Here is a 24,347-nt window from a genome sequence, read left to right on the forward strand (position 1 = left end):
CTACATTTCCAACTCTGCGTTTTTGGGCAGCAGAGCCTTCCTGGAAATCCTGTTAGTAGGCTGCAAATTAGAGTGGAACATGACAGGGCACATCCCCAAGAGCTTATATCCCCTGTCTGAAGGGGAAAAGAAATCTCAGCTGTCTGGTGTTAGCAGAAAGAGGGAAGGTCTCTGTCTTGCTCAGACTGGCTGTGGCGTGAAGTTATATGCTGTTTAATTCTACCAGAGCCTCAAGTATTTAATCCTCCTACCTCTTTGGTCCACCTTCATCTCCATCTTCACTGGCTCCCTGCATTACTTCAACCACTTAAGGGGAATGAAGGGGATATCAGAAAAGGGGTTTACTCTAGTGTCCAGGTAGAATCAGCCTCTGTTGTGTTTTCCTGCATGTGAGAGTCACACATGACATGTAGTTGTTATAAATGAAAGCTCAGCCTCACGCAGGGCTTCAAGTGCCCTCTCCCCATAGAAGCGAAGCAGTGCCAGGCTGGCAGAGTACCCCCTGGGAGCAGCCAGGAAATCAGGATTGTGGCTGGGAATTCACCCTCCAGGGCCTGATTTAACAGAGGCCAGGCCTGTGCCAGAAACCTCTTCTCTGCAGCTGGGACTCCCTAAAGACACCACCCCCACTTCACCACAGGCAACTTCCATCTAGCACTAGTTAGCCAACAGGAACAGCTCTTTGTGAGCCCATTAAAACCATTTGGATACAAACCATCTAGAGGGTTTGGATAGGGAGGGTGTGAGGGAGGGAGATGCAAGACGGAAGAAATACCGGAACATATGCATATGTATAACTGATTCACTTTGTTATAAAGCAGAAAATAACACATCATTGTAAAGCAATTATACTCCAATAAAGATGTTTAAAAAAATAAAATAATAAAATAAAATTGCAGCCTCCCTTTTAATATACTTTGTAACTGCTTGGGCTGTGTCTATATGAACTGTGTACTATATGCTTCTGTTATAGTCCTTACAATGTTTTATTGCCTTATTTTCTGTAACAATTTTCCATGGATTCTTTGGGCTTAAGGTATATTAGAAGGGAGACTGCCATTCTGGGACTTCCCTGGTAATGCAGTGGTTTAGAATTCACCTACGAGTGGAGGGGACACGGGTTCAAAACCCAGTATGGGAAGATCCCACTTGCCACGGAGCAACTAAGCCAGTAGGCCACAACTACTGAACCTGTACACCACAACTACTGAAGCCCATGCACCTTGAGCCCATGCGCCATTTATTTTTTGCAGAATAAAACCACCTCTGAGTGATCAAAATTTAGACCAGCTAGTCAAAATGCTTTATCACCTGTTCTTCTAAAACCCTGATCAATGGAACAAGTTTTACTAGGGATAACAGTGTAATTGTATTCTGGAGTTCATATCAGCAATATGGTTTATGATCTTGATGCTGGATCATGAGATTTCAATGGTATAACTGTTATTAACTGTCTGTTCAACGATTAAAGTCTCACGTGGTCTGAGTTCAGACTGGAGTCATCCTGGTTGCTTTCTGTCTATTGCAGATTTCTTCCAGTATGAAATGACAAGGGCAATATGGCTTACTTTACAAAATGTCTTCAAACTAAATGATGATATAATCTACATTCATTTAATTTATACATACCCTAATGTAGAACAGGGTTTGTTACGGTGGCAGAGCCCAGTAATTATGTAAAACTGAAACCTTAATCTGCACTGGTTCAAGTCCTCTTCCTAATAATATGTTTATAATCAACATTCTTTCACAAATGACCCAATTTAATTCACCATAGCATTCCTCATATTAACTAAATGGAAAATCCTAGGCTCTATACAAATCCAGAAAGGGCCAAAAATCATCAGCCCCCATGGATGATTACAACCCATTTCTGAGTCATTCAAATTACTTATTAAAGAAGCACTATGTCCATCAACAGCATCAATTTATATATTATTGCCCCAATGCTAGCCTTAACCCTGGCTCTCACAACATGAATTCCTCTTCCCATATCTTATCCACTAATTAATATAAATGTAGGCCTATTATTTATATTAGCCATATCACACCTAGCCATTTATTCCGTCCTCAGATCTGGATGAGCTTCAGATTCAAAATACTCACTCACTGGAGCTCTAGGGACAGTAGCACACACAATCTCATATGAAGTAATGTAGCAGTTATTCTGTTCTCAGTCCTACTGATAAATGGATCATTTACACTTTCAACAGTAATTATTACACGAAAACACCTATGACTAATTGTCTCCTGACCCCTACGAAGAATTTGATTATCTCCACAGTAGCAGAAATCCAATGAAGCCCCTCTTGATTTAACAGAAGTAGAATCAAAACCTGTATATGTCTCCAATGTAGAAAATGTAGCAGTCCCATTCACCCCATCCTTCCTAGAGAATATGTCAATTTCCTTATAATAAACGTTTCCACAACAATCTATTTTTAGGAGCATTCGACAATCCCTAGGTGCCAGAATTATAGATTCTTTCATCTTGTGAATATAGTTTTTTTAAAAAAAATAATTTCTATAGTTTTACTACCTTTAAACAAAATGTACTCCATTGCTGTGGAATATTCCTTCATAGGAGCATGCATGGTTCATTTCTGCATCCACTTGTGATGGCCTTCAGGTTCTTTTTTCAAGTTTGGCTCCTATGGCTGCAGAGTCCATGTCCGTGTGTCCTGGTTCAGGGCTGGGGGGGTTGTGTTCAGCTGGGAGGAAAACTGTGGGTCTGTGTGCACGGACTTTGCTCTCTGAAGCCCGATTGTTTCAGAAGTGGTTGCACCCCCTGCTGCACACCAGGCTTTCCATTGCTCCACATCCTGCTGATACTTGATACTGTGTCTTCATGTCTGCCATTCTGATAGGTGTGTGCACAATACTTTTCTTATGGTTTTAATCCCTCGGTTGTTAGTGAAGTTGTGCATCTTGTGGTATTCATGGACTACTTCCTGTTGTTTTTTTAAAAGTTTTAAAAATTGTGGTCAAATACACAAAACATAAACTTTACTATCTTAACTGTTTTTAAGTGCACATTTCAGGGTCAAGAAGTAATTCGCACTGTTGTGCAAACCTGACTGCCATTGTCCTCCAGAAGTTTTTCATCTTGCAAAATTGAAACAGTCCCCATTAAACACTCAGTCCGCATTGTCCCACCCTCAGCCCCTGGCACTCAACATCCTACATTCTGTCTCTATGTTTCCGACTGCTCTAGGGGCCTTGTATGAGTGGATCAAACACTGTTTGTTTTTTGTGTCTAGCTTACATCACTGAGCATAATGCCCACAAGGTTCATTCCTGCTGCAGCCTGTGTCAGAATTACCTCCCCTTTTAGGCTGAATAACATTCCGTTGTACTGATGGACCATGTTTCTCTTCTCCATTCATCCATTAGTGGACACATGTAATATCTACATTAATTTCTCCTGTCATAATATTTGTGGAATAACATCAGAAAATCCTATGAATCAAAAGTCATTTGCCATTAACTTTTTTCTTAAACTTTTTATTGTGAAAAACATCAAAGCTAAGAAAAGGGAAAAATACATGTCAGCTTCACTCCTGTTCAGGACTTAATGCTTTACGGATTCACTTTATGGATTCACTTTATTCCCTGTGTGTGTGCTATGTACATGCATGTGCATGTGCCTGTTTGCATACATATGCTGTGCATGTGCATAGGTATGTGCACTTGCTCACATTACTGTGTGCATGGGCATATGCGTGCATGTGTGTTCATATGCTAGTGTGTGAATATATTTGAATATATTTGTGCTGTGCACCTGCATATGTTTCTGTGTGTGCTGTGTCCTCCTGTGCACACAACTGTGTGTTTTCTGGATCCACTTACAGATATATCCACACGCGGCTGCTCTAACAATCCTGTGTAGCCACGTAAAGGTCACAGATCTCAGGGATTTAAATGGATGGAGCAGGATGACCTGACACAGTCTGTCTTCTAATGACTGTCACGGTCTCAGTAACATCCTTCACACCTTCTTTAAGCCCGATTCAGGGTCCAGTTTAGACACCCATTACATTCAGTCACCTGCCCCAGGTCCCCTAAAGCTACAGTGTCACAGTTGGAGAGCCCAGCCAAGGCTGGGGTGCCCCTCCTGTTGGCCTGGCCTCCAGGCTCTGCACTTGGCTCCTGTGTTCCCATCTTTCAGCCAGACCCCGACTTGGATGGGGTCGCCACCTCTTTCTTCACAGGGTCCAATCGCCCAGTCAAAGGGGTTCATTCTCCCAAAGTCAGCTACAAGAGTGGGGGCGTGACAGTCCCCACTGGGTCTCCTTCATGTGAGACCCTGTGCTGTTGAAAGAGCAGGCGCCCTGCCCTCAGGGATCGGGGCTGGGGGGTGACATGCAGGCCACGATGGGCAGGTGGGTCACCAGGTGGGGCGAGCAAGTGGGCAAGGTGTTCCACGGTGGGTTCTCCTCTCCAACGGCTTCTGTGCCCCTACCTCTCCCTGTGCCTCCCCTCGAAGACAGCACAGTGCCCGGGACCGGAGCCATAGGAGCCGTCAGCCACTGCCCCCTCTACACACAAGCACACACACATGCACACGCTACAGGGAAGCAGGACCTGAGTGCAAGGCTCTCAGCGGCCCTGAGCGCCCTGCCCAGAATCGGCCAGCGGAATGGACAGACCGGATCTCCTGGCCCGGAGCATGCAGGACTGTCCTGCCTGGGCTTCCAGTGCGGCCGCTTCCTTCTGGAAGCCTGGGAGGCTGGAATCAGGCCACTTCTTGTCTGTCCTGGCAACAGACTGGGCTGCACTCTCAGAAGTTCGTGGCTCACCTGTGGATCCTGACCATCAGGTGGCCAGAGATATTGGTAACATTTCTGTTTTGCCTGTTGAAATGTTTAATGACAAAGTTTGTTCACTTTCCTGATGTGGGTGTCCAAAGATGAGAGACCCATGTGTGTGACCTGTACCTCCTATGAGATCAGCCCTAAGCTAGTTTAAACATGATCAAGTGCTGTCTACATGGTAGATTTAGACCTCTGCATGTCCTGTCTACTGATTATGTTTAGAACTGACCATGTGTTTTCTACAATAAGAAGATTTAGACCTGACCATGTTCTGTGTACCCTTGGACTATGGGAACCTGGGTAGAAACCCGGCCTGGCCTCAGGACTGGGAAGCTCTGTGCCTGCATCTGAAGGTCAGTGCTTAGCTGTCTGGGGTCTGGAGCTGAGGTGGGCTTGTCTAAGTAACAGCCTCTCTTCTGAGTGTGGTTACCTGGTCCTCCCAAGGGTCAGTGCTCTGGTCGGGGCCTTAGGCTTAATCCCTGCAAGGTTCTTCTTCCTTGGGGATCATGGAGAATCCGCAGGAGGGCTACCTGGCAATAATTCCAATTCACCAGCACGTGCATGGTGCATAGGGAGGCAGGTTTAGCTGGTGAATTGATTGCAGGGCACGCAGACCGGGCAAAAGCCGATGGGTAACAGCTGAGGCTGCTGCTGAGCTCTCCTTCCAGTCTACCGTCCCTACTCAGAAGCCTCCAGAATTGCCCCTCGGCTTTCAGCCCTGCTGTCCTGTGAGTTATCTCAAGAAGCATGTGAGACAAGAAAGGACTGAGCCTGCCAGAACCAAGTAGAGTGTTCAACTCTAGCATGAAAGCTTTAAAAACAGGCAAAATCAACAGAATCAAACTGAAAAGAGGCGGACTTCTCTGGTACAAGTGTGGGGAGAGGAGACCCACCTGCCACTTTTTCCCATCCCAGGAGGCCCCAGGAACACAATTTGTTTCCACATTAGGGAAGCCACCAGCAGAGCCATGGTGTCCTGACCAAGGGGACATGTCACCCCAGTTGAAGGGTCTGGGGAGGTGAGGTCACCCTGGAGACTGTGCACGTGTGACCCCAGTTGGGGGAGTCTGGGGAGGGCGGTTCACCCTGGGACTGTGGACATGTGACTCAGGTGGAGGGGTCTGGGTAGGAGGGGCCACCTGTTGAGAGAGAACATGTGACTTTAGGTGCAGGGTCTGGAGAGGTGGGTTCACCGTGGTGAGTGTGGACGTGTGGCCCCAGGTAAAGTGTGTGGGGACTGTGTGGGTCTCACCACATCTGCATGGGTCCGGATCACATGTACCGGGAGACCCCACATGTGCTCTTTGCCTGCAGTGTGTCTTTTCCCCTTTGAGATTTCCAACCTCTGCATTAAGGGTGTTGCCCTGATTAACCTGTGCTACCTTTTCTTCTCTTAATCTTCTCACATTCACGTGAGGTCAGGCATGTTTGAGTGGGTTGCTGCTCTGTGTTCTGGTGAGTGACAATGCTTGGTGGGATCATATTAATATCAAATCATATCATATGTCTTATCTATGGGGGTCACCACTGCCTGGGTCCCCCTGGACAGAGGTCAGGTGAGCACAGACTAGGCCCCCCTAAGAATGGTCTCCCATGTGCCATGTGAGGGTACCATGATGGGCCCTAAGGTAGGGGACTGTGTCTGGGCCTCCGACATTTGTGATGAAGGGGAGTCGAAATGGAATCTCAATTAACAAGACATTATTTTAAGAATTTATTTTAAGTGAAATAAAACACACGTCACATACCCTTTACCATCATCACGATTTTAAGTGCACGTTTCTGAGGCATCAGATATATTCACCTTCTTGTGGAGCCATCACCACCATCCCTAGAACTTTTCAACTTGCAAAACCAAGATTCCACAACCATGAAAGTCTCACTCCCCATTCCCTCCCACTGCCCCTGGCACCGATATCCACTGCAGTCCCTGGGTTGTCGACTCCAGGGTGCCCACTGGAATGGAATCCTGCAGTGTTTGTTGACAGGTCACTTTGGAAGAGGTGACTTTCAGTCTGAAGCTCTGCCTGTTTGCCTCTGAAGAATCTGCATTTAAGGAGAGGCTGTATGAGGAAGGGGGTGTATGAGAGACAAAGGTGTCCAGGGTGCAGATGAGCCAGGACCTGACCAGCTGCCTTTTGGGTCCTCTGGTTCCATCTCTTGGTCTGTGCCTCATCTGCATCATCACTGACCCCGCTGGCACCCCTGGGGTGTTGTTGTCTGAGTGAGATTCCCCTGGTGCCCCTGCTCTCCTCCCCTCCTCCTGCTGGTTGGGGAGGAAACTGCTTGCTGAGGGTTCTCTACTCCTGAGGCATGAAGGACCCTGCAGCATGGACCTGCAGAGTGTGGGTGTGGTCCCAAGAGCATGGGGCCCACATAGGACACAACATTGGGGCGTGACAAGTGCTAGGGCTGCCTCATCACTGACAGGGAATGTTGCCAAGATCCTGCTCGGGAGGGCGTGGTGGGTGGCTTGGGACCCCAGAAGCCCCATTCCAATCCTGGAGCTTGGAGAGTGCATCCCCATGGGCTCCAGATTCACCCCATATCTCAGACATATCCCTCTGTCCTGTCTTTGAACTCAGGAAAATGGCATCTACTGATCATTGTCCACAACATAGGCCTGGCCCTGTCCGTATTAAGGTTCTTTAATTTAGGCGTCCTGGGAGAGCAGGTCTTTTCAGGCCTGAGAAGGAACAGCTTAGGAGTGTACAACAATTTCAGATGAAACTAATATTCAATGACTATCTCTATACTGCTAGGTTGTTGACTTCTATTAATCATTATTCTCCTGGTTTTAGCTCTGATGTGGGGAATACAGAGCAGTCAACATTTAAATCTTCATAATCTGTTTATTTGTAGCATCAGTATCATGACTGACCCATAGTTTTTATTGTTTGGGAAGAGATATTGATTTCATGTATCATGTAAAGGATTCACAATGATGATAGAGCAGCTAAGCTTGCAAAAATGGTTGGTAAAATGTTCAAATTTTCTCTACCTGTGCATCTATTGTACATATATGAGTTAGTTTAGTTGACAATATTAGTGAAATAATATAGAGGACTAGAGAACTTCTTTTAAAAATCACTATTAATGTGTGTGATGAAAATGTAAAAATTCTTCCATAATTGGTGATGTTGTATCTTGAGAGGCTAGATGAAATTGATATGCCTTCGTGATATACCCTCTTTTAGCCTATAATTTAACTTTGAGAAGTTTACATTTTTTTATCTCATTTATTGAGAAAGACATATTTGTTATGCTGTTGGCTACAAACTGCTTGAAAAGGACTTGAGTCCTCCCTTATGTTACATTTACATAGGTAGGATCTTCAGATATAGGATATGGTGGAGGGCATCCGTGCAACCATTCTAGGTTAGGAGGAGCAGTTTCCACTGCTGAGACTTCTCGTTTGGACACAAATGTTTTTCACAGTATGAAGATTATTAGCATTACTGCTGCTACGGAGATGAATGAGCCTAAAGACAACATATTTCATGTTGTGTGTGCCTCAGGGTAACGTAGTAACCTCCCTGAGAGGCCAAGAAAGTGCTGCAGGAAGTTATATTTACTACTACAAATATACCTGTGAAGTGAGTTTTGCTACTGCTGAGTTAACTGTGTAACCTGGGAATAGTGGGAATCAGTGTAGGAAGCCTCCTATCATAGTGAAGACTGCTCCCAAGGACACTAGGTCATGGAAATGTGCTACTACGTAGTATGTATCCTGGAGGACAATGTCCGAGGATGAGTTGGCTAAGATGATTCCTGTCAAACCACCTACTGTAAAAAGGAAAATAAAGCCTATACTCATAATAGAGTGGGATCTCATATAATATTACCTCCGTGAAGAGTTGCTAATCAGGGACTTTCCTGGTGATGCAGTTGTAAAGAATTGGCCTGCCAATACAGGTGAAACGGGTTTGGTCCCCGGTCCAGGACGATTCCACATGCTGCGGAGCAAAAAGCCCATGCACCACAACTACTGAGCCTGCCCTCTAGAGCCCGTGAGCCACAACTACTGAAGCCCACACGCCTAGAGCCTGTGCTCTGCAGCAAGAGAAGCCATCACCATGAGAAGCCCGCGCATGGCAACGAAGAGTAGCTCCCACTCATCGCAACCAGAGAAAGCCGGTGTGCAGCAATGAAGACCCAACGCAGCCAAAAAAAAAATTAAATAAAGAGTTGCTAATGGGCTAGATACTTTTATTCCTGTAGGGATAGAAGTAATTATGGTATCTGATGCAAAGTATGCTACTGAATCAACAGCTATCCTTATGGTAAATATAAGATGGGCCCACAAGAGAAATCATAAAAAGCCAGGGGACATGATTCATAATATTCCAAATAGCTGAAAGGCAGTTTTTGTCCTAAATATTATGTAATGTTCTGTGAAATTATATCAAACCCTGGTAGGACATGAATACACACTTCAGGGTGACCAAACAATCAAAATTGGTGTTGGTGTAGGATTCAGTTTCCTCCTGCAGGGTCAAAGAATGTAGTGTTGAGATTTCTATCTCTTAACAGTGTGGCAATTCTGGCTGCTCGGACTGAGAGTGGTAATTATAGTAATATGGCTATAGTTAGGGAAGAATAAACAAATAATGGTGTTTGGTATTGGGATATGACTGCTGGTTTTGGATTAAAGACTATAGTAATACAAGAAATAGCATGAAGAATTGAAGAGACACCTGCTAAATGTAAGGAGGAAATGGTTCGGTCGACAGAGGCTCCTGTGTGGGCCAGATTGCAGGCTAGAGCTGAATATACAGTTCCACTTGTACCAGAACCAGCTTCTACTATTGGTGATATGAGTAGGAGTAAGAACGATGGGGGAAGTAGTCAAAAGTTTACATGATTTCTTTGGGGAAATGCTACCTCAGGTGCCCCAGTTATTAGTGGCCCAAGTCAGTTTCTGAACCCTGCAATCATAATGGGTACAACTATAAAGAAAATTATTACAAGTTCAGGGACTCTTATGACTACGTTAAAGATTTGGGCATCCCCAAGTAGTGCTCCAGGTTAGCATAACTCAGCCAGGGTTAATATACTCAAGGTGCTGCCTGCTACTCCAGCTGAAGCACCAAAGAGTAAATATAAAACACCGATATCTTTGTGATTTGTTGAAAATAATCAGCAGTGTATGAACAGAGGTAAAATGACTTGAGCTCGCGTTAGACTGTAAACGTAAAGACAGAGATTGAGCCCTCTACTCTTGTCCCGTTTAGCTGTGGATCTAGATGGAGTCAATGCCGGTTTCATCACAGCCCCTGAACAGATTTTGTAACAGTTTCTCCCTGTGTTTTTTTTTGTAATTTATTTTTATAATTGGGTATAGCTGATTTTCAATGCTGTCTTTCTTGCTGCTGCACATCCACTTGATTCACTTACAGAGAGACATCCATAAATTCTTTTTCAGATTCTTACCAGTCGTATATATTCTTTTATGGTGACTAGAGTGTGCCCAGTCCAGTTCTTTGAGCTATAGAGTAGGTCTTGTCGATTACCTATTTGGTCTTTGGAACCCTATCTGTGCTAATTTCAACCCTCTGGTTTATGCCTCACCCCACCCCACCTTTCCCCTTTAGCACCCATAAGTTTGTTTTCTAAATGTGTGACTGTTTTGTAATTTAGTTCATGTGTAGCCATTTTTAGATTCCACCTAAAACTGATACTTTATGCTAAGTGTCTTTTTGTGTCTGACTTATGTCACTTAGAATGATCGTACCTAAGTCCACCTGAGTTGCTGCAACTGGCCTTATTTCATTGATTTCATGGCTGAGTAATATTCCATTGTACATAAGTACCATATCTTCTTTATCCATTTTTTCCTTCCAAGGACATTTATATTGTTTCCAAGTCGAGGCTCCTGCAAAAGAGCTGCACTAATAGTTGAAGTGCCTGTATCCTATGGATTTATGGTTATCCCAAGATTTACACCCAGGAGTGGAAATGCCGTATGCTCTGTGGCTCTATATTTTTTAATTAATTAAATATTTTTTCCTGTGTAGGGTCTTTGTTATTGCACATGGGCTTTCTGTAGTTGCAGCAATTTGGGGCTACTCTTCGTTGAAGTGCATGGGCTTCTCATTGCAGTGCCTTCTCTTCTTGCAGAGCATGGGCTCTAGGCGTCGGGCTTCAGTACTTGTAGCTCACAGGCTCTAGAGCACAGGCTCAGTAGTTGAGGTGCACGGGCTTAGTTGCTCCGCAGCATGTGTTATCTTTCTGGACCAGGGCTCGAACCCGTGTCCTCTGCATTGGCAGTTGGATTCTTAACCACTGCGCCACAAGGCAAGTCCCCATAGCTCTAGTTTTTAGACTTTTTAGGAAACATCATACCCTTCTCCAGCGTGGGTGTTAGTAATTGACAACCTATGGTCTTATTGTTTGCAAATATTTTTTCCCAGTCCATAGGTTGTATTTTTGTCTTATTTACGTTTCCTTTGCTGTGCAAAAGCTTTTATATTTGATTAGGTCCCATTTGTTTATTTTTGCTTTTATTTCTATTGCCTTGGGAGACTGACCTAAGAAAATATTGGTATGATTTATCAGAGAAGAAAAATAAATTAGAGGAATCCAAATTGAAAAGGAAGGAGTAAAACTGTCACTATTTACAGATGACATGACTCGGAGAACAAACTAGTCGTTACCAGTGGAGAGAGCAAAGGGGGAGGGTCAATTCAGAGGTAAGGAGTAAGAAGTATAAACTTATAGGTATAAAATAAGTTATGGGCAGAAGACTTAAATAGACATTTCTCCAAAGAAGACATACAGATGGCCAATAAGCACATGAAAAGAGCCTCAACATTGTTAATTATTAGAGAAATGCAAATCAAACTTCAATGAGGCACCACCTCACACCAGCCAGAATGGCCATCATTAAAAGTTCTACAGGGCTTCCCTGGTGGCGCAGTGGTTGAGAGTCCGCCTGCCGATGCAGGGGACACCGGTTCGTGCCCCGGTCCGGGAAGATCCCACATGCCGCGGAGCGGCTGGGCCCGTGAGCCATGGCCGCTGAGCCTGCGTGTCCGGAGCCTGTGCTCCGCAACAGGAGAGGCCACAACAGTGAGAGGCCCGCATACCGCAAAAAAAAAAAAAAAAAAAAAAAAAAAAAAAAAAAAAAAGTTCTACAATAACAAATGCTGGAGAGGGTGTGAATAGGTAAACCTACAACACTGTTGGTGGGCATGTAAATTGGTACAACCACTATGGAAAACAGTGTGGAGGTTCCTCAAAAAACTAAAAATAGAGTTGCTGTATGACCCAGCCATCACACTCCTGGGCATATACTTGGACAAAACTATAAGTCAAAAAGATACATGCACACTAATATTCATAGCAGCACTATTTACAATAGCCAAGACATTGAAGCAACCTAAATGTCCATTGACAGATGAAGGGTTAAAGAAGATGTGGTATATATACACAATGGAATACTACTCAGCCTCAGAAAAGAATGAAATAATGCCATTTGCAGCAACATGGATGAAACTAGAGATTATTGTACTGAGTGAAGTAAGTCAGACAGAGAAAGACAAATACTGTATGATATTACTTATATGAGGAATCTAAAATATGACACAAATGAACTTATTTACAAAACAGAAACAGACTCACAGTTGCGGAAAACAAACTTATGGTTACCAAAGGGGAAAGGGAGTGGGGAGGGATAAATAAGGAATTTGAGATTAGCAGATACAAACTACAATATATGAAATAGTTAAACAACAAGGTCTTACTGTATAGCACAAGAAACTACAGTAAGTCCCCTACATACAAACCTTCAAGTTGTGAACTTTCAAAGAGGCAAATGTGCGTTCCATCAGCTTCAGGCATGAGTGAAATTGCAGCTTGCCCTCCATCTCCTATTGCTGAGGACCTTTCAGCTCTTCCTCTCCCACTTCCTCTCCATCCTCCAGTCATTAACACTTCCTGGCATCCTGTTCACTTGATGCCAGCCCCTGTATGCCAGCTGTTGTACTGTACTACTGTACTTTACAAGGTACGGTACTGTAAGATTTAAAATGTTTTATTTTTTGTGTTTCTTATGTATAATTTGGGTGATAAATATTATAAACCTATTACAGTACGGTACTATAGAGCTGATCATGTTAGTTGGGTAACTAGGCTAACTTTTTTGGACTTAAGAACAAATTGGACTTACAAACATGCTCTCGTAATGGAACTCTTGTATGTAGGGGACTTACTGTAATCACTGTCCTGTAGTACATCATAATGGAAAAGAATATGCAAAACTATGTATGTATTTTTCTTTTCTGCTTGCTGTATTTAGGACTTCCAATACTATGTTGACTAGAAGTTGTGAGAGTGGGCATAATTGTCTTGTTGCTGATCTTACAGGAAATATTTTCAGCTATTCACCATAGAGTATAATGTTAGCTGTGGCCTTATCATATATAACCTTTACTATGTTGATTTTTTTCCCTCTATACCCACTTTGTGGAGAGTTTATATCATAAACAATGTGGAATTTTGTCAAAACCGTTTTCTGAGTCTGTAGAGATGATCATGAGATTTTTATTCTTCAGTTTGTTAAAATGGTGCATCACATTGATTGATTTGCAGGTATTGAACCATGCTTGCATCCCTGGGATAAATCCCACTTGGTCATGATGTTATGAACATTTTAAAGTATTATTGGATTCCTTTTGTTAATATTTTGTTGAGGATTTTTGCATCTATGTTCATCGGTGATATTAGCCCGTAATTTTTTTTGATATCTTTCACTGGTTTTGTTATCAGGGTGATGCCAGAAGCATTATTTCGTCTTCAATTTTTAGAATAGTTTGATAAGAGTAGGTTTTAGCTCTTCTCTAAATAGTTGGTAAAATTCACCTGTGTAGCCATCTAGTCATGGACTTGTTTGTTGGGAGTTTTTTGATTACTGGTGCAATTTAATTACTCATAACTTGCATGTTCATATTTTCTGTTTCTTCCTGGTTCAGTCTTCAGAGAGTGTACTTTTCTAGAAATTTTTCTGTTTATTCCAAGTTGTCCATTTTATTGGCATATAACTGTTTGTAGTAACCTCTTACAAGTGTTTATTTGTTGTGTCAGTTATAACATTTTCATTTCTGATTTTATTAATGTGGGCCCTGTCTTTTTTTCTCAATGAGTCTGTCTAAAGTTTTATCAATTTTGTTTACCTTTTTAAAGAACAAGTTCTTAGTTTTATTGATCTTTTCTATTTTTTAGCCTCTATTTATGCTCTGATCTTTATTATTTGTTTTCCTTCTAATTACTTTGGGTTTTGTTTGTTCTTTTTCTAGTTCATTTAGGGGTAAAGTTAGGTTGTTTATTTGAGATTTTTCTTGTTACCTGAGGTAGGCTTGTAAATTTCCTTTTTAGAGCTGCTTTTGTTGTGTCCCGTTGATTTTTGTATCATCACGTTTTCTATTTCATTTTTCCCTGGGTATTTTTTAAATTCTTCACTGATTTCTTCAGTGATCCATTGATTAATTAGTAGCATATTGTTTAGCTTCTACGTGTTTTTTTGCAGTTTTTTTCTTGTAGTTGATTTCTAGTCTCAGAGCACTGTGGCCAGAAAATATGCTTGATGTGATTTCAATTTCCATAAATTTACTGAGACTTGTTTTGTGGCCTAGCACATGAGCTATCCTGGAGAATGTTCCATATGCACTCGAAAACAATGTGCATTCTGCTGCATTTTGATGAAATCTTGTACATATATAATCTTATATATATATATTCCATTTGGTCTAATGTGTCATTTAAGGCCAGAGTTTCCTTATTGATTTTCTGTCTGAATGATCTGTCCATTGATGTAAGTGGGGTATTAAATACCCTACTATTATTGTGTTACTGCTAATTTCTCCTTTTCTGTCTGTTAATGTTCACTTTATGTATATATAGAGGCACTTCTATGTTGGGTGCATGTATATTTACAATTGTTATATCATCTTATTGAATTGATACCTTGATCATTGTGTAAGGTCCTTTGTCTTTGTCTGTTGTTACAGTCTTTGTTTTAAAGTCTGTTTTGTTGGAGAGTGGGAAGATAGCGGAAGAGTAAGATGTGAAGATCACCTTCCTCCCCACAGATACATCAGAAATACATCTACACAGGGAAAAACTTTTACAGAACACCCACTGAATGCTGGCAGAAGAACTCAGACCCCGCAAAAGGCAAGAAACTCCCCACGTACCTGTGTAGGAGAAAAGAAAAAAGAATAAACAGAGACAAAAGAATAGGGATGGGACCTGCACCAGTGGGAGGGAGCTGTGAAGGAGGAAAGGATTACACACACTAAGAAGCCCCTTCGTGGGTGGAGACTGCGGTGGCAGAGGGAGAAGCTTTGGGGCTGTGGAAGACAGCACAGCAACAGGGGTGCGGAGGACAAAGCAGATAAATTCCCACACAGAGGATCGGTGCCAACTGGCACTCACCATCCCGAGAGGCTTGGCGGCTCACCCGCCGGGGCAGGCAGGGCTGGGAGCTGAGGCTCTGGCTTCGGTCGGAGCTCAGGGAGAGGACTGGGGTTGGCGGTGTGAACACAGCCTGCAGGGCATTAGTGCACCACGGCTAGCTGGGAGGCAGTCCGGGGAAAAGTCTGGACCTGCCGAAGAGGCAAGAGACTATTTCTTCCCTCTTTGTTTCCTGGTGCGTGATGATAGGGGATTAAGAGCGCTGGTTAAAGGAGCTCCAGAGACAGGCGCTAGCTGCAGCTAACAGCACGGACCCCAGAGACGAGCATGAGATGAGAAGGCTGCTGCTAAGGCCACCAATATGTCTGTGTGCAAGCACAGGTCACTGTTCACACCTCCCTTCCAGGGTGCCTGTGCAGCCTGCCACTGCCAGGGTCCCGGGATCCAGGGACAACTTCCCAGGGAGAACACACGGCATGCCTCAGGCTGGTGCAACGTCCCACCGGCCTCGGCTGCTGCAGGCTCGACTTGCACTCCGTACCCCTCCTTCCCATGGCCTGAGTGAGCTGGAGCCCCCGAGTCAGATGCTCCCTTAACCCCGTCCTGTCTTTGTGAAGACCAGACACCCTCCAGAGACCTACATGCAGAGCCGGGCCCAAATCCAAAGCTGAAACCTGGGAGCTGAGCAAACAAAGAAGAAAAAGGGAAATCTCTCCCAGCAGCCACAGGAGCAGCAGATTAAATCTTTGCAATCAACTTGATGTACCCTGCATGTGTGGAATACCTGAATAGACAACGAATCATCCCAAATTGAGGAGGTGAACTTTGAGAGCAAGATTTATTATTTTTCCCCTTTCCTCTTTTTGTGAGTATGTATGTGTATGCTTCTCTGTGAGATGTTGTCTGTATAGCTTTGCTTTCACCATTTGTCCTAGGGTTCTATCTGTCCATTTTTGTTTTTTTTAACTTAAAATTTTTTTTCTTAATATTTATTTTTTATTTTAATAACTTTATTTTATTTTATCCTCTTTCTTTCTTTCTTTCTTTCTTCCTTTCTAATTTTTCTCTCTTGTGTTCTGAGCCATGTGGATGAAAGGCTCTTGATGCTGCAGCCAGCAGTCAGTGCTGTGCCTCTGAGGTGGGAGAGCCAACTTCAGGACACTGGTCCACTAGAGACCACCCAGCTCCACATAATATCAAACAGCGAGAATCTCCCAGAAATCTCCATCTCAACACCAACACCGAGATTCACTCAACGACTAGCAAGCTACAGTGCTGCACACTCTATGCCAAACAACTAGCAAGACAGGAACACAACACCACCCAGTAGCAGAGAGGCTGCCTAAAATAATAATAAGTACACAGACACCCCAAAACACACTACCAGACGTGGACATGCCCACCAGAAAGAAAAGATCCAGCCTCATCCACCAGAACACAGGCACTAATGCCCTCCACCAGGAAGTCTACACAACCCACTGAACCAAATTTAGCCACTGCGGACAGACACCAAAAACAACGGGAACTACGAATCTGCAGCCTGCAAAAAGGAGACCCCAAACACAGTAACATAAGCAAAATGAGAAGACAGAAACACACACAGCAGATGAAGGAGCAAGATAAAAACCCACCAGACCTAACAAATGAAGAGGAAATAGGCAGTCAACCTGAAAAATAATTCAGAATAATGATAGTAAAGATGATCCAAAATCTTGGAACTAGAATAGAGAAAATGCAAGAAACATTTAACAAGGACCTAGAAGAACTAAAGGTGAAAAAAGCAATGGTGAACAAGACATTAAATGAAATGAAAAATACTCTAGAAGTGATCAATAGCAGAATAACTGAGACAGAAGAATGGATAAGTGACCTGGAAGATAAAATAGTGGAAATAACTACTTCAGAGCAGAATAAAGAAAAAAGAATTGAAAAGAACTTAGGACAGTCTCAAAGACATCTGGGACAACATTAAATACACCAACGTCAGAATTTAGGGGTTCCAGAAGAAGAAGAGAAAAAGAAAGGGACTGAGAAAATATTTGAAGCAATTACAGTTGAAAACTTCCCTAATATGGAAAAGGAAATAGTTAATCAAGTCCAGAAAGCACAGAGAGTTCCATACAGCATAAATCCAAGGAGAAACACGCCAAGACACATATTAATCAAACTGTCAAAAATTAAATACAAAGAAAACATACTAAAAGCAGCAAGGGAAAAACAACAAATAACACACAAGGGAATCCCCATAAAGTTAACAGCTGATCTTTCAGCAGAAACTCTGCAAGCCAGAAGGGACTGGCAGGACATATTTCCAGTGATGAAGGAGAAACACCTACAACCAAGATTACTCGATGCAGCAGGATCTCATTCAGATTTGATGGAGAAATTAAAACCTTTACAGACAAGCAAAAGCTGAGAGAGTTCAGCACAACCAAACCAGCTTTACAACAAATAATAAAGGATCTTCTCTAGGCAAGAAACACAAGAGAAGGAAAAGACCTATAATAACAAACCCCAAACAATTAAGAAAATGGGAATAGGAACATACATATCGATAAATACCTTAAATGTAAAAGGATTAAATGCTCCCTCCAAGAGACACAGACTGGCTGAATGGATACAGAAACAAGACCCATATATATTCTGTCTACAAGAGACCCACTTCAGACCCAGAGACACATACAGACTGAAAGTGAGGGGATGGAAAAAGATATGCCATGCAAATGGAAACCAAAAGAAAGCTGGAGTAGCAATTCTCATATCAGACAAAATAGACTTTAAAATAAAGACTATTAGAAGAGACAAAGAAGGACACTATATAATGATCAAGGGATCGATCCAAGGAGAAGATATAACAGTTGTAAATATTTATGCACCCAACATAGAAGCACCTCAATACATAAGGCAAATACTAACAGCCATAAAAGGGGAAATTGACAGTAACACATTCATAGTAGGGGACTTTAACACCCCACTTTCACCAAAGTGGACAGATCATCCAAAATGAAAATAAATAAGGAAACACAAGCTTGAAATGATACATTAAACAAGATGGACTTAATTGATATTTATAGGACATTCCATCCAAAAACAACAGAATACACATTTTTCTCAAGTGCTCATGGAACATTCTCCAGGATAGAGGATATCCTGGGTCACAAATCAAGCCTTGGTAAATTTAAGAAAGTTGAAATTGTATCAAGTATCTTTTCTGACAACAATGCTATGAAACCAGATATCAATTACAGGAAAAGATCTGTAAAAAATACAAACACAAGGAGGCTAAACAATACACTACTTAATAACGAAGTGATCACTGAAGAAATCAAAGGGGAAATAAAAAAAATACCTAGAAAGAAATGACAATGGAGAAAAAACGACCCAAAACCTATGGGATGCAGAAAAAGCAGTTCTAAGAGGGAAGTTTATAGCAATACAATACTACCTTAAGAAACAGGAAACATCTCAAATAAACAACTGAAGCTTGCACCTAAAGCAATTAGAGAAAGAAGAACAAAAAAAACCTAAAGTGAGCAGAAGGAAAGAAATCATAAAGATCAGATCAGAAATAAATGAAAAAGAAATGAAGGAAACCATAGCAAAGATTAATAAAAACTAAAAGCTGGTTGTTTGAGAAGATAAACAAAATTGATAAACCATTAGCCAGACTCATCAAGAAAAGAAGGGAGAAGACTCAGATCAATAGAATTAGAAATGAAAAAGGAGAAGTAACAACTGACACTGCAGAAATTCAAAAGATCATGAGAGATTACTAAAAGCAACTCTATGCCAATAAAATGGACAACCTGGGAGAAATGGACAAATTCTTAGAAATGCACAACCTGCCAAGACTGATTCAGGAAGAAATAGAAAATATGAACAGACCAATCACAAGCATGGAAATTGAAACTGTGATTAAAATCTTCCAACAAACCAAAGCCCAGGACCAGGTGGCTTCACAGGCGAATTCTATCAAACATTTAGAGAAGAGCTAACACCTATCCTTCTGAAACTCTTCCAAAATATATCACAGGGAAGAAACTCCCAAACACATTCTAACAGGCAACCATCACCCTGGTCCCAAAACCAGACAAGGATGTTGCAAAGAAAGAAAACTACAGGCCAATATCACTGATGAACAGAGATGCAAAAATCCTCAACAAAATACTAGCAAACAGAATCCAACAGCACATTAAAAGGATCATACACCATGATCAAGTGGGGTTTATTCCAGGAATGCAAGGATTCTTCAATATATGCAAATCAGTCAACGTGATACACCATATTAACAAACTGAGGGAGAAAAATCATATGATCATCTCAATAGATGCAGAAAAAGCTTTCGACGAAATTCCATGCCCATTTATGATAAAAACCCTGAAGAAAGTAGATACAGAGGGAACTTTCCTCAACATAATAAAGGCCATATATGACAAACCCACAGCCCACACTGTCCTCAATGGTGAAAAACTGAAAGCATTTTCACTAAGATCAGGAACAAGACAAGGTTGCCCACTCTCACCACTATTATTCAACATAGTTTTGGAAGTTTTAGCCATAGCAATCAGAGGAGAAAAGGAAATAAAAGGAATCCAAATTGGAAAAGAAGAAGTAAAGCTGTCACTGTTTGCAGATGATATGATACTCTACATAGAGAATCCTAAAGATTCTACCAGAAAACTACTAGAGCTAAACAATGAGTTTGGTAAAGTAGCAGGATACAAAATTAATGCACAGAAATCTCTAGCATTCCTATGCACTAATGATGAAAAATCTGAAAGTAAAATTAAGAAAACACTCCCATTTACCATTGCAACAAAGAGGAAAAAAAATCTAGGAATAAACCTACCTAAGGAGACAAAAGACCTGTATGCAGAAAATTATAAGACACTGATGAAAGAAATTAAAGATGATACAAATAGATAGAGAGATATACAATGTTCTTGGATTGGAAGAATCAACATTGTGAAAATGACTCTACTACCCAAAGCAATCTACAGATTCAATGCAATCCCTATCAAAATACCAATGGCATTTTTCACAGAACTAGAAGAAAATACTTCACAATTTGTATGGAAACACAAAAGACCCCGAATAGCCAAAACAACCTTGAGAATGAAAAACTGAGCTGGAGGAATCAGGCTCCCTGACTTCATACTATACTACAAAGCTACAGTAATCAAGACAGTATGGTACTGGCACAAAAACAGAAAGATAGATCAATGGAACAGCATAGAAAGCCCAGAGATAAACGCATGCACATATGCTCACCTTATCTTTGATAAAGGAGGCAGGAATGTACAGTGGAGAAAGGACAGCCTCTTCAATAATTGGGGCTGGGGAAACTGGACAGGTACATGTAAAAGTATGAGATTAGATCACTCCCTAACACCATACACTAAAATAAGCTCAAAATGGATTAAAGACCTAAATATCAGGCCAGAAACTATCAAACTCGTAGAGGAAAACATAGGCAGAACACTCTATGACATAAATCACAGCAAGATCCTTTTGGACACACCTCCTAGAGAAATGGAAATAAAAACAAATATATACAAATGGGACCTAATGAAACTTCAAAGGTTTTGCACGGTAAAGAAACCATAAAAAAGAGGAAAAGACAACCCTCAGAATGGGAGAAAATATTTGCAAATGAAGCAACTGACAAAGGGTTAATCTCCAAAATTTACAAGCATCTCATGCAGCTCAATAGCAAAAAAACAAACAACCCAATCCAAATATGGGCAGAAGACCTAAATAGACATTTATCCAAAGAAGATATACAGACTGCCAAGAAACACATGAAAGAATGCTCAACCTCATTAATCATTAGAGAAATGCAAGTCAAAACTACAATGAGATATCCTCTCACACCAGTCAGAATGGCCATCATCAAGAAATCTAGAAACAATAAATGCTGGAGAGGGTGTGGAGAAAAGGGAACACTCTTGCACTGCTGGTGGGAATGTGAATTGGTACAGCCACTATGGAGAACAGTATGGAGGTTCTTTTAAAAACTACAAATAGATCTACCATATGACCTAGCAATCCCACTACTGGGCACATACCCTGAGAAAACCATAATTCAAAAAGGGTCATGTTCATTGGTAGCTCTATTTACAATAGCCCTGAGGTGGAAACAACCTAAGTGTCCCTCACTGGATGAATGGATAAAGAAGATGTGGAACATATATACAATGGAATATTACTCAGCCATAAAAGGAAACGAAACTTATCTATTTTTGATGAGGTGGATGGACCTAGAGTCTCTCATACAGAGTGAAGTAAGTCAGAAAGAGAAAAACATATACCAAATTCTAACATATATATGGAATTTAAGAAAAAATAAATGTCATGAAGAACCTAGTGTTAAGATGGAATAAAGACACAGACCTACTAGAGAATGGACTTGAGGATATGGGGAGGGGGAAGGGTAAGCTGTGACAAAGTGAGAGATTGGCTTGGACATATATACACAACCAAACATAAAATAGATAGCTAGTGGGAAGCAGCCACATAGCACGGGGAGATCAGCTCCGTGCTTTGTGACCAACTAGAGGGGTGGGATAGGGAGTGTGGGAGGGAGGGAGACGCAAGAGGGAAGAGATATGGGAACATATGTATATGTATAACTGATTCACTTTGTTATAAAGCAGAGACTAACACACCATTGTAAAGCAATTATACTCCAATAAAGATGTAAAAAAATAATAATAAAGTTAAATGCTTAGAATATACTACACACTTTTCAAGTGTTTGTAATAATAATAATTACTATTATTATCATTATGATTATGCAACCTTTCTCTTTTCACTTTTTATTCCTTGAAGGCCTTTCTGTGGCAGTAAAGAAACTCTACCTCATTCTTTTTAATGGCTGCAGAGAATTCTATCAGCTAGATGCATCATGATTGATGTGGATCATCCTATAGACATTTTTAAGTTGTTGCCATTTTTTCAGTTTATAAACAATGCAGCTTTGATTATCCTTGTCCATTCAACTTTGTACAGTTATCAGTTTCTAGAAGTGAAATTGCTTAATAAAAGAGTACTTTTTAAAAACATTAATAGAATGAACAAATTGATCTGCAAAGAGGTTGTACCAATTTTATATTACCACTAACACTGTATGAAAAGGAAATTTCCTTTTATAAAGTCAGATGGTGATAATGGAAAGCAATGAAAGAGGCCAGATAATAGTTCAAGTGCTACTCTATGGAGTATGAAATGCCAGGTACAAATTTCTGCAACAAATCAATTGCAATTACACAAAATGAAATGAAAATAAATCTCCCAAACAAAAAGTCTATTTTGTCTGATATAAGTATTGCTATTCTGACTTTATTTTGATTTCCATTTGCATAGAGTACTTTTTCCATGCCCTCTCTTTCAATCTGTGTGCATCTTTAGATTTGAAGTGAGTCTCTTGTAGGTAGCATATATATGGGTCTTGTTTGTATCCATTCTGCCTCTCTATGTCTTTTGGTTGGAGCATTTAGTCCATTTACATTTAAAGTAATTATTGATAGGTTTGTACTTATTGCCATTTTGCTAATTGTTTGGGGGTTGCTTTTGCACTTTTTATTTGATCCTTTCTTCTTTTGTCCTCTTCTCTTGTGATTTGTTTGAATATCTTTATTGCTATGATTCGATTCCTTTCTTTCTGTGTGTCTATTTTAGATATTTTGTTTGTGGTTGCCATGAATTTTATATATGTATGATTATTTCAAGTTGCTGGTCTCTGAATTAAATAGCATTTTAACAGGCTTGCATTTTCCTTCCCTCTCCCATGATTAGTGTTTCATCATCATATTTTACATCTGTTTGTGTGTGTATCCTTAACTACTTATTGCAAATATAGATGATTTGACTACTTTTGTCTTTTAACCTTCCCACTACCTTTGTACATCATTGATTTACCACCTTTACTATATAGATACCTTTTTTCCATTCATAATTTTCATGTTTCTAGTTTTGGCCTTTTCTATTTTGCTTAGAGAAATCCCTTTAATATTATAAAGCTGGTTTGGTGGTGATGAACTCTTTTAGCTTTTGCTTGTCTGTAAACCTTTTAATCTCTCCATCAAAACTGAATGAAAACCTTGACAGGTAGTGTAGTCTTGGTTGTAGGTTTTTCCCTTTCTTACCTTAAAATACATCATGCTACTTCCTTCTGACCTGAAGAGTTTCTGCTGAAAAGTCAGCTGGTAGCCTTATGGGAGTTCCCTTGTATTTAACTTGTTGGTTTTCCCTTGCTGCTTTTAATATTCTCTCTGTATCTTTAATTTTGGCCATTTTAATTGCAATGTGTCTTTTTTAGCTCCTCTTTGGGTTGATTCTGTTTGGGATTCTCTGTGCTTCCTGCACCTTGATGTCTGTTTCATTTCCAAGGTTAGGGAAGTTTTTAGCTATTATGTCTTCAAATATGTTCTCAGCACCTTTCTCTCTTTCTTCTTCTGGGACCCATATAAGCAAATGTCAGTATGCTTTATGTTGTCCCAGATGTCTCTTAAACTGCCCTCATTTCTTTTTGTTCCCTTTTCTTCTGTTCAGCTTCAGTGAGTTCCACTACTATGTCTTCCAGCCTGCTGATCTGTTCCTCTGTATCATCTAATCTACAGTTGGTTCCTTCTAGTGTATTTTTCGCTTACTGTATTCTTCATCTCGTTTCAGTTCTTCTTTCTATTCTCTATCTCTTCATTAAAAACTCTAACTTATCCCTCTGTTCATCCATTCTTCCAAGTTCTTTGATCATTTCTACAATGGTTACCTTGAACTCGTCATTGGGATTACCTATCTCCACTTAGAGTAGTTTTTCTTCTGGAATTTTATCTTGTGCTTTTGTTGAGAACATGTTCCTCTGTCACCTCATTTTTCCTAATTTGCTGGTTTGATTTCTATGTATCTGGTAGGTTGTTTACATTTCCCAACCTTGGAGAAGTGACCCTTTGTAGGAGACGTCCTATGCAACACAACAGCGCACACCTCTCTGGTCACCAAATCTAAATGCTCTAGTGGTGCCCCATATGTGGGTTACATGGGTCCTTCTTTTGTGGAAGACCAACTGCTGTCATTGGTCTGGTAGGCGTTTTTGGTCCCTGGTCCGATTGCTTGCCAGAC

This window comes from Mesoplodon bidens (assembly GCF_964165515.1).
Source record: "Mesoplodon bidens genome assembly, chromosome: 4".
NCBI lineage: Eukaryota > Metazoa > Chordata > Mammalia > Artiodactyla > Ziphiidae > Mesoplodon > Mesoplodon bidens.